Here is an 11,410-nt window from a genome sequence, read left to right on the forward strand (position 1 = left end):
GCACCGGTCCGGGAAGATCCCACATGCCGCGGAGCAGCTGGGCCCGTGAGCCATGGCCGCTGAGCCTGCGCGTCTGGAGCCTGTGCTCCGCAACAGGAGAGGCCACAACCGTGAGAGGCCCGCGTACTGCAAAAATAAATAAATAAATAAATAAATAAATAAATAAATGGTACAAATGAACTTATTTACGAAAGAGAAATAGACTCACAGACATAGAAAACAAACTTATGGTTACCAAAGGGGAAGGGGGGGGTGATAAATTAGGAGTTTGGGATTAACAGACACACACTACTATATATAAAATAGGTAACCAACAAGGACCTACTATATAGCACAAGGAACTATACTCAATATTTTGTAATAACCTATAAGGGAAAAGAATCTGAAAAGGAATATATATATTTATATATATATAATATATATATATATAGCTGAATGATTTTACTGTACACTTGAAACTAGCACAACATTGCAAATCAACTACACTTCAATTAAAAAAAGTTGGGGAGACATGGTATGTTAGGGTTCTCTAGAGAAGCCAAAGCAATAGGAGTTAGAAAGATACAGCTCTAGATATAGGTATAGATATATAAGATATAAGGAATTGGCTCATGTGATTATGAAGGCTAACAAGTCCCATGATCTGTCATCTGCAGCAGGAGACCCAGGAAAGCCAGTGGTGTAATTCCTAGAACCGGGGGGTGGATGGTATAAGTCCCAATTGAGGGTAGGAGAAGACAGATGTCCCAGCTTCTCAGGCAGAGAGAGTGAATTCCCCCTCCCTGCATGGTATCTATGTAGTAGATACAAGCACTATGGAGAACAGTATGGAGTTCTTTAGTCAAAAGTCTAAAAATAGAACTACCATGTATGACCCAGCAATCCCACTCCTGGGCATATACCCTGAGAAAACCATAATTCAAAAAGATACATGCACCCCAATGTTCACTGCAGCACTATTTACAAGAGTCAGGACATGGAAACAACCTAAACGTCCATCAACAGAGGAATGGATAAAAAAGATGTGGTACATATGTACAATGGAATATTACTCAGCCATAAAAAGGAACAAAATTGTGCCATTTGCAGAGACATGGATGGACCTGGAGATTGTCATACAGAGTGAAGTAAGTCAGAAAGAGAAAAACAAATATCGTGTAATATCACTTATATGTGGAATCTTGAAAAATGGTACAGATGAACTTATCTGCAAAGCAGAAACAGAGACACAAATGTAGAGAAAAAACATATGGATACCAAGGTGGGGAAGGGGGTTGGGATGAATTGGGAGATTGGGACTGATATATATACACTACTATGTATAAAATAGATAACTAATGAGAACAGACTGTAGAGCACAGGGAACTCTATTCAGTGCTCTGTGGTGACCTAAATGGGAAGGAAATCTAAAAAAGAGGGGATACATGTATACGTGTAACTGACTCACTTTGCTGTACAGCAGAAACTAACACAGCATTATAAAGCAACTATACTCCAATAACAATTAATTTAAAAAACAAAAACAGCCATGGTCATTTCTTTTTCTCATGAATATGCAATTTCATGAGAAAAAGCTTGTCCTTGCCCCACGTGGTGTCAGCTGGGGCAGCTGGACAGGGGCACTGAAGAGTTCCCTTCCAAGATGTCTCACTCATGTGTTGGCTACAGTTCTGCGCTACAGGTCTGAGTTCCCTTCCATGTGGGCCTTTCCAGAGGCTGCTCAGGCTTTCTCCCAGCGTGGTGGCTGGGTTCCAAGGATGAGTGTCCCATGAAAACCAGGCTGCATCACCTGTGATACGATCTGCCCTCAGAAAGAGTGTCTTTTCCACCATAGTCCAAAGTTCTCCCAAATTTAAGAAGAGGGGAAAAAGACCCCACCTCTCAATGAGAGGAGTGTCAGGGCAGCACCATAAGAAGAACATGGGGGGGGGCTTCCCTGGTGGCGCAGTGGTTGAGAGTCCACCTGCCGATGCAGGGAACACGGGTTCGTGCTCCGGTCCGGGAGGATCCCACATGCCAGGAGCGGCTGGGCCCGTGAGCCATGGCCGCTGAGCCTGTGCGTCCGGAGCCTGTGCTCCGCGGCAGGAGAGGCCACAACAGTGAGAGGCCCACGTACCGCAAAAAAAGAACATGGGGGATGGGATTCGGGGTCATGGTCAGCTTGGGAAAATCCTCACCATCGCAAGGAGTTTGGGTTTCACTGAACACGTGACAGCTCAGTGTGGGTGGGCGACATGACGTGATTACATCTGGAGAGGATCAGGTGAGCGGCTGAGTGAAGAGTGGGTTGGAGGGGCTGAGCAGAAGCAGTTCAGGGGTTATAGCCATAGTCCAGCTGGGGCATGATGGCGGATTTGTCCCCATGCAAGCAAAGAAAGGGGGGTTGGTTTACAGGCATGCACAGTGACTAGGCTCTGTGACAGGTCAAGGTGGGCCATGTGTGGCCTGCTCGGGGGTCAGGACTGCGGCCGTGGGGACCTGCTGAGGGATTTTAAGCAAGGAAGTAATACGACCAGGACTGTGAGCTTTTTTTTTTTTTTTTTTTTTGCGGTACACGGGCCTCTCACTGTTGTGGCCTCTCCGGTTGCGGAGCACAGGCTCCGGACGCGCAGGCTCAGCGGCCATGGCTCACGGGCCCAGCTGCTCCGCAGCATGTGGGATCTTCCCGGACCGGGGCACGAACCCATGTCCCCTGCATCGGCAGGCGGACTCTCAACCACTGCGCCACCAGGGAAGCCCCATGGACTTTTTTTTCTTAAATAAATTTATTTATTATTATTTATTCTGGCTGCATTGGGTCTTCATTGCTGCACATGGGCTTTCTCTCTAGTTGCGGCGAGCAGGGGCTACTCTTCTTTGTGGTGCACAGGCTTCTCATTGCAGTGCCTTCTCTTGTTGCGGAACACGGACTCTAGGTGTGTGGGCTTCATTAGTTGCGGCACGCGGGCTCAGTAGTTGTGGCTCGCGGGCTCTAGAGCGCAGGCTCAGTAGTTGTGGCACACGGGCTTAGTTGCTCCACAGCTTGAGGGATCTTCCCGGACCAGGGCTTGAACCCATGTCCCCTGCACTGGCAGGCAGACTCTTAACCACTGTGCCACCAGCAAAGTCCCCAGGACTGTGTTTTAAAGGGAGCCCTTGGAGAATACTGGATCTGGGACAACACTCAGTCTGACCTGTGTAGAAATGGCCTAGAGAACCAAGTTCTGAGCTGCCTCATTCAGCAGCCTCAGTAAACTCACCAAATGCCGATGGGCCACCTCTGTTTCAAGTCCTAAGTCTGTCCTGGGGACTATGAATTCACAGAGCTTTTAGATTTTATCACCTTCTTGCCTCTCTGGGACATGCCTGCTGCTTCTGCCTGCCCAGCATCCATTCCCTCTTTGTATCAGTCAGCCTTTACTGAGTGGTGCTGTAGTAACAAATGATCCCCAGACAGATCTCAGGGACTTACAATGGCAAACGTTTATTTCTCGCCTGCATTTCACGTAGGCTTCAGGTTAGCGGGAGCTCTGTTCTAGCGTCTTCTTTAGTTTTGGATACAGCCTCTGTGTGTGACAGCACCTCCTAGTGGCAGAGGGAGAAGATGAAGGGGGCTGGTGGAAACCTTAATGTTAAATCTCTTAAAGCTTCCACGCAGACATGGCACACATCACATCTGCTTGCATGCCACTGAGCAGAGGAAGTCCCTCGCCAAGCTCAAGGTCAGTGGGGAGGGGAGGTACACTGCAAGCCAGGTGGCTTGGGAGGGAGTGGGTGTATAATCCTCTGATGGGAAAGGAGAATGAAGACAATCTACCACCCAGCCCATCTGGTAGCCCCTTTGCCATAGATGTTGGTTCAAAGATGGGCACATGGCCCAAGCCAGGCTGAGTCAACAAGATTCATTTCTAAGCCTTTTACTGGGGCTGAAGGGAAAGGGAAGCATTTATTCTCATTGACACTTCTGAGAAGGTGGATGTGAGCCTGGAGCTCCCCACAGCCAGCCTGGTGCTACGTGGGGACAGCCTGCCTGAGGATGGAGCCCTCCAGGAGACAGCAGGAGCAAGGCCAAGTCCCAGCAACATCACTTGGGCCCCTGAAGCCAGTTGCAGAGGAGGATACCCTTGGCCCCTTTGGTCACAAGAATCTGCCCAAGCCGTTTGAGCTGGGTTTCTGTCGCTTGCCACCACGAGTCCTGACAAATATGACAACCGAATCAGACCCTCTCTGACCATCACAGCCGAACTTCCTTGAAGGTGTGCTTTGCTTTTTTAACTAGGCACAAAGTCCTTAAGGAGAGAAACGCATAGCACATATTTTCAACCACCCTGAGTACCTAATACACCTCTAAGTACACATCTGGGGGAGAAGCATTTGTGGGGCATTCACTCTGTGCCAGGAATTGCGCTAGGTGCTGTTACATGTCATACATCATCCGAACTTTTGAGGAACCCCATCAGGTAAATATTACTGTCAAGATTCAAAATGATTAAACTCTCTGTCCAAGTTGCACCCAAGTCAGTAACAGAGCCGGAGCTGGAGCCCACATTTGCCCCTGCTGTTGGCAGGTTTGTCTCCCAGAGCTTCCAGACCGCCTCCCAGGGCTCCAACTCAGGGCTCTGACTGTCATTAAAGTGGATGTGTCACTCCTTTCAAGCCAACCTGCTTGTGACCAGATGCAGTGAGGCGGCCAGCCAGGACCGGGTCTGGACTCTGTGGACAGCAGGGGAGCCTCTTTGCCTTGGCTCCAAACCCCAGGGCTCCCACGCTGACGTCCAGCCCAGCCTTGCCCCTGACCACAGCCCAGTGGGCCTGTAAAGAGGCCGAAGGCCGTACCCACTCCATCCACCACCTCCAAAACCAGCGTATCTCTGGGCCAGCCTTTCGCATCTCTGCCCGTAGGTCTTGCAGGCCAAACACCACCCGCCAAAATTCCAAGCATGTGCCATGACCCCAGCTGAGCCCAAGCTGCCCCAAACCCTCTGCCTTCCTCGAATGCCTTGTCTCCAGCACCCAGGCCTCCTACCCTGAGATTATTAAATATAACCCCCATTTGCAGGAAATATGCAAAAACTGTTTATCTTTGGAAACTAAAATATATGAAACTGAGTCATCAGGCAAATTATATGCATCAGTAAGTGATAAATGTTCAGGGCCAGCAATCCTGAAATAGCGCATGAAAGCCCTTTTCTACTCCTCTTTCTGCCTACAGAGCACTTTCGAGCAAAGTTCATCCCTGGCAGTACAAAGTCAAGCCCCATGGAGCCTCTCCCGTCGGTCCTGCCCGCTCAGGGGGTGCTGGGGGCCCCAGGGCAGGGAAACACCACGGGCCACCGTCACGGCCCCTCTCTCCGCTCCAGGGCAAGACTGCTGCGACATCTCTTCACTCCAGATACCACCCCCAAGGGTTGGCAGCTTGGAGCTAAAAGGAAGTCCAGTAAACGTTACTTTCCCGAACATTCTCTCAATATGACAGCCACCAATGGCAACTCCTCAGCCAGGACAGCCAGAGAAGGGCCCTGGCAAAGCGGGAGGTCAGAGCACCCCAGTGCCCCTCTTCACGAGGCCCTCAGAGGGACCACAGCTCCTGGCGGCTCCCCCCTCTCGTAGGAGGTCCCTGCTCATCCCCAACCCCTCCCCCACTGACACGCACACCCGCTGCCTCCTTCCCCTCCCCCACCGCTCCTGACCAAGTGGGGTCCCTGCAGATAAAACATGAAGCTCTGGGCCACAATGGACTGGACGGCAGGAGATCCAAATTCTAGTCCTGCTTTCCCCCAACTCACCATGTGATCTTAGACCTCCTCTGAGCCTCTTTCTACATCTGTAATCCAAGAGTCTCTGGTCTAAAGCCCCTGTTGGCCCATCATTGATTTTCTCATCCTAAGCAGCTGCTTTGGGATAATCCAGCCACTACAGACACTCATGCATTCACTCAACAAACACCAGTGGAGCACCTCCTGTTTGCCAGGCACTGTGCTAGGCCTTGGGGCGCTAGAGCAATGGAGACAAGGTCCCTCCCAGGAGCTGCTGGCAGTCTGGGTCCTGAAGCGCTCCCTGGGTAAGATGCCTGCTGAACCCGGAATCAACACGCTGCCCTTTATCCCGCACTGGGTCTCAGCTCCAACCCATAAACTTTATGTGAGGGCCTTCTGTGTGGAGAGGTAGTAATTTCAGTTGAGCACCATGGTTAAAAGCTCTAGCAGAAATGAGTTCCAATTCAGGTGCCCCCACTTACACTTTTTCACTTCGGTTTTTTAGCCTAAAATGTAAATGATATGGAACAATCTTACGGGGCACCTCAGGGATTCCAGGAGATCTAGGGTAGTAGTTGGCACAGAGTAAGCAGCTGTCATTACTAAAGGGAGTGCCCCTGCCCACAGCAGCACCGGCCACGCTGAGCTCCTGAAGCCGCCTGATGCATGGCTTCCTCCAGCTCAGGTGTGGCTTCAATTTCCCTCTCTGCTGTCAGGGCCCAGGATGACCTCTGCTGTCCCCTGCTGTCCTCCACCCCTCTCTCCTGGTCTGGGTTCTGGCCGTACTACCATGGAGCGGTCTGTCCTTGGCCTGTCATCCTCATCTGAAACGTGGAGCTGATGCCACACCTACCCTGTTCAGGGCTGCTGTGGGGACCAAATGTGACAGCGTCCATGGAACCTGTCATTCCTGTGAAGGTTTCGTGCCTCAGAGTTAGTCTCCCATAAAAGCAGAAAGTCGCTCTTCCTGTGCAGGATCCACTGGGGGGCTTTGGGCTGCAAGTAACGGAAACACGGACTCAAAGAAGTTTAAACAATAAAGAGGTTCATTGCACCACATACAAAGGACCCTGAGGTGGCGCCAACTTCAGATGTGCAAAGTCAGCTGCCCAGCCTCGCTGTCAGGGGGAGTGGGAACCTCGTACCAATCACAGCTCACAAAGCCGAGGCCAGGTGGAGGAGGATGGCCCCTGAAGAAGTCAGACCCGAGCCCCAGGGGAGGAGGAATGGATTCACAGCGAGCTCAGTAGTGTCTGCCACGCCAGCTCACACGGGAGCTTTGAGCGTGAATGCTTTCGTCTACGTGCAAAGCATTCTCAGCATTTCCTAAGGAAATTGAGGAAATGAGTAACTAGAATTGGTAAAGCCTTGACTGGGAAAGACGTACAATCCTGTCCTTGGTGATTTCCTCCCGGGAGCCACGGGCTCACACAGCTCAGGACGAAGCAGCCTTGGGCGGATTTACTGGCCGCTCCGCCACGTCTCCAATAGAACTCTTGGTCAGGCCAGTTGTTGTTCTGGCAAATGCCTAAGCTTTATGAATCTCCCTCCTCCAGCCCCGGGATTACAACTCACCGGGGAAGGGTAGGGAGGGCGCCGGGGAAGGCAAGTCCTGGTCCCGCCAGGCCGTTCAGGACCCTCCCCACCCCCCGCACTCCTGACCTGCTTCTGCTCTGATCTATCCCCAGCAACGCCCTCCTGGCCCCTGGCCCTGACTGTGGCCCGCGCTCCGGCCCCTCTAAGAATGGCACTTGCACAGGCCTCACTGGAATTACAGCCTCCGCTAGAGGGACTGGTTCCCCGTGGCTGGGCTCCCAGGGCCGCACTGCCTAGGCAGGTACAGGCCCTGCCTTGGCCTCAGGAAACCCAACCAGCCCCCGCCCCTGCCTCACCCCCATTAACCAGGGCAGTCCTGGTGCCAATGCCATGGGCCCCAGCAACTTCCAGCGAAGACCCCAGTTCTGCAACCAGCACCCAGCAAACACTCCGGGAGGCTCTAGGGCTAGCACCCAGCAAGGGCCTGGTGCGTGTTGCTTGTCATGGTGACAGAAGCAGCAGTATCCCCCGAGGGCATATGGGGACCACAGTCGAGGTGTGCTCCTAAGAGGACCAGCTCAGGCATCAGTCCCAGAGGTGAACGAGAGGCTGGAAGTGAGGCCGAGTCAGGAGCAAGGAGGGAGGCTGGTGCGGGGAGGTCAGGTCCCCGGGCTGTCTTGGCTTCAGACCATCAGGTGACATAAGTGCCCTATACGTAACTGCACATTCCAGTGTTGCAGTGTGGCCGGCTGGTACTCTGTGGTCCCCTCTCCTCCAGAAGCAGCCCCCGAAGCAGGGGCTAACCCTGCGTGGCCACATCTCTGGTGCCCACCCCACTCCCAAGCGGCTGGGCCAGAGTCTGCCCCCCAGGATTTGGAAACCGAACCATGACTGTGTGAAGACTTGGGGCGGGGGCGCTGTAGTGAGTCAAGTAAGGGCCAGCTCAGGTGATGGCCACCACCTCCTGCTGGCCAGGTCCCCGGGCCGCCCTGCTTCCCGTCCTTCCTGAGCCAGCACCTCCTCCGATTCTGCAGAACTCCCCCTTCCCGCAGTAAAGTCTCTTTTGTTGGATAAGACAGTCAGAGCACATGTCTGTTGGTTGTGCCCCCAAAGAATCTGAACGAATACAGTGGCGTCAGCCACATACTCCCTCTACAGGCGTGGAAACTGAGGCCCCAGAGGTCATGTGACTTGCCGAGGTGGCCCGGGGAGCGAATGGTGGGTCTGGGAGAAGCCAAGCTGCTTGGCATCACCCCTCACTCCAGAACATTCTGTAATACATCGGACCTGGCGCCTTACGTCAGCCCCCTCGGCCCTGGCTCCAGATGGGTCCTCACTCCAGGCCCACTGACGCTGCTGAAGGAAAGAAGGTCCTGGTCTGGCTCAGAGCCAAGCCGTGAGAGGAGATGGAAGGAGAAACTTCCCATCACCCCCCCGCCCCCTCCCCACAAGCCTGCCCAAGAGCCCTGGCTCTCAGAGCTATTGTGGAAAGGCCCTCCACCTGCCAACACACCTCCAGCTCTGACAACTTCCTGAGGATGAGGAAAGTTGCAACACTTCCCAGGTAAAGAATCTGTGCAGAAGCAAAGGGGGGAAAACGGCTGTGGTGTGTTTACTGCTCCCGTAGCTGGAAGGAGCGATTCTGCTCTCGGTAGTACATAAACACTTGGCAAAGTTGGGTTTTCCATGGTTTGCTGAACTCCTGAACACAGATGTCCCATTTGTGTTTCATTAGTACATCCGCCGCTCTGCGGCTTTCGACCTCTGCACCAGGCAATAATTACCTGGCTCGGGCCCATCCCTTCACCAGCTGGCTGGGGACTTGCTCTGCCCGACCAGGGCTGTGTCTGCTGTCAGCCCTTTCCAGGCAACTGGACAGCTCCGTCAAGGGGATGTCTCAGCTGAGCCCGCGTTAGCCTGGGGTGGGGGAGGTGCGTAGACTTGAGCAGACCCTTCCAGAGGGAAAAGAGCCTTCCAGAGCCCAGCCACCCTTGGGGAGGCTGGAGGAGGGAGGGAGGGAGGACGAGAAGCGGGAGGAGGGAAGGGTGGAGGGGAGGAAGTGGGGCGGTGGGGGGGGGAGAGAAGGCTGGATGGGGAGGAGAAAGGGGAGGGAGGGGAGGTGGGTGGGGACCGGTCCCTGCCGGGGGAGGTCTCATCCCTGAGCTGGGCGCACTCAGGCGGATCTGGCAGGGCCCAGCCTGGATCCCAGCTTCGCATCATCTGGCTCCAGCCAATGGGCTCCGGCGGCCTCTCAGTCCCAGGGCAGTGCACATGCAGGGGAGCTCCTGGCAGGGTGTCGGCTGATTTCAAGAGCAGCCCTGGCAAAATGCAGGGCTTTCACCCACAGCTGACAAACCCGAGTGTGGGTGAAGGGGATCAGGGCAGCCCACGCCCTCCCCACACGCGTCCCTACCCAGGCTGCACTCCTGGGGCTTCAGACAGACAGTGGGGACGACGCCCAGAAGGAAGGAATTGGGTCTGGATCCTGAGGCACAAGCATGCAGTGGTCCCCAGGCCCCAGCTTGCTGCCTGTGAAATTCTGAAATTCAGCCCCCCTCCCTTGTCTAGAACCCTTCCATGGCCCTGAGCCCAAACTGGAGTTTCCAGCTTTGTGAGAAGCTCCCCCAAACCTCCATCTGCCCCTGGTATAAATTTTCAACTTCATCTTTCATTTATCTGCACCGAGGTTTGGGGATCTGGACATTCAAATCAAGAGTAAGTCTAACATAGAGAACAGACTTGTGGTTGCCAACGTGGGGGGGGCGGAGGGGAGAGGGGAGGGATGGACTGGGAGGTTGGGATTAGCAGATGCAAACTATTATACAGAGAATGGATAAAAAACAAGGTCCTACCGTATAGAACAGGGAACTATATTCAGTATCTTGTGATAAAACCATGATGGAAAAGAAATGAAATGAATAAAAGTGTATATATGTATAACTGAATCATTTTGCTGTGCAGCAGAAATGAACACAACAACGTAAATTAACTATACTTCAATAAAATAACTTTTTTTAAAAAAAAAGAGTAAGTCTAAGATGGGACCGGGAGGGACTCAGTCAGAAAGCTATCACCTTTTGGATGGAGGACCCTACAGGGAAGGGAGGGAAGTGAAACCAGAAGGGAGGGCCAGCCTTTATTAAGTGCCTACTGCATGCCCCGTGCCAAGCCCTATGAATCATGAACGTATTTAATCTTCCCAGCAACCTGAGAGAAAGCTGTTCTCTCACCTGGCTGATGAGAAGACCGTGCCTCAAAGAAGTAAGTTGTTCCCAGAGTGGAGCTGGAATTCAAACTCAGGTACGGGGCAGCGTGGGCTCAAAGTTGCACAGGACCTGGGGGAAAGCAGAGTGAATGGTTACAATTTTGTGAAACTGCTGTTGTCAGTGATCCTGAAACATTTCTCAGGTGACTAGCACTTGCAGAAGTCAACTGCACAGTGCCTTTCATTACAAACTTACAACCTATAAAACGGGTCCTTAGTTAGACTGCTGGGGTTGGTTTGGGGTTGTTTTGGTGAATGTATAGAAGTGTATTTATATCCACAAATTCGTGGTTGCACTTGTCATCTTGCTGCCCTAATACAAATTTCCCCATAAGTTCTTATCCACAAACCTTCCCTCCAGGAGACTTTCAAGCACAAAAGCGTCACCACCAAGGAGAGGGGAGAAAAGCAGTGACACAGCTAAAGATGACGAAGTTCATCTTTCGGCGCCAGTTCCCGTGTAAGTTAGCCTGGACGCCCTGAGTTAGGAGGGGGTTAGGGGGGCCTCTGGGCTTGGCAGCGGGGGTCCGTTAGCGATGCCTACCCGGGACATGCAAAGAGAGAGAGGCAGCTTTCTTGGCAGGTATTAATCCCTGGAAAAGCAGAGACGAACCGAAATGATGGTCCTCCAGCTGCAAAACTGAGCACTAGTTTGGGGGCTACGACAGACTCAAACGCCCTCAGCTGCAAAGAGCCTGCCGCCCCAAAGAGCCCTTTGGATCGGAGGTGCCCTGTTAGCTGGGAAGGCCCCCGGCCATAGAAGAGCAATGACCAGGGCAGGTTAAGGCAAAGGGGTCCGCCTTGGACAGCCAGGGAGCTGGCATCACCTCTGTGACTGGAGGTCAGCCAGCCCAGCTGCCCTAGGCAAGTGAGC

At 53.0% G+C, this 11,410-nt stretch overlaps 1 long non-coding RNA gene across 1 annotated transcript; it reads right to left on the bottom strand.

Moving 5' to 3' along the window:
• Positions 1–3,448: 3,448 nt before the first annotated feature.
• Positions 3,449–10,606, bottom strand: LOC137222836 (uncharacterized). Its single transcript, XR_010942667.1, has 3 exons — positions 10,502–10,606; positions 6,589–6,731; positions 3,449–3,564 (listed from the first exon to the last, which is right to left on the bottom strand). It is a non-coding gene; the product is annotated as an uncharacterized lncRNA (long non-coding RNA).
• Between the last annotated feature and the right edge of the window lie 804 nt (positions 10,607–11,410).

Source organism: Pseudorca crassidens, chromosome 1, assembly GCF_039906515.1.
Source record: "Pseudorca crassidens isolate mPseCra1 chromosome 1, mPseCra1.hap1, whole genome shotgun sequence".
In the NCBI taxonomy this organism is placed as follows: domain Eukaryota; kingdom Metazoa; phylum Chordata; class Mammalia; order Artiodactyla; family Delphinidae; genus Pseudorca; species Pseudorca crassidens.